Source organism: Hipposideros armiger, unplaced genomic scaffold, assembly GCF_001890085.2.
Source record: "Hipposideros armiger isolate ML-2016 unplaced genomic scaffold, ASM189008v1 scaffold_813, whole genome shotgun sequence".
NCBI lineage: Eukaryota > Metazoa > Chordata > Mammalia > Chiroptera > Hipposideridae > Hipposideros > Hipposideros armiger.
In genome coordinates this window covers 626381-626794 of record NW_017732163.1, presented here as the reverse complement: position 1 = coordinate 626794, position 414 = coordinate 626381, and positions in this window count along the sequence as shown.

The following is a 414-nucleotide window of genomic DNA, read 5'->3' as shown; positions in this document are numbered from 1 at the left end:
CACAGGGACTGCAGCCCACGCCGTCGCCGGCGACTCATGGCAGCCCAGCCCCAGGTTGAGCTGATGTTCAGCCTCTTAGCTGTGGAGGGCAGTGTCACTGGCCCTCATATGTGGGATCCGAACCGGGGCCCTCTGGCATCCCAAGCAAGTTCTTAACCATCGCGCCACTCGGCCGGCCCGAGTCTGTTTCTGTTTTGTTTGTTCATTTATTTAATTCTTCAGGTTCCATGTATAAGTGAAATCATATGGATTTGTCTTTGATTTATTTCACTGAGTGTAATACCCTCTAGGTCCATCTATGTTGTCACAGATGGAAAGATTTCATCCTTTTTTTGGGCTAAGTAATATTCCATTGTGTATATGTACCACCTCTTCTTTATCCAGTTGTCTATTGATGGACACTTATGTTGCTTC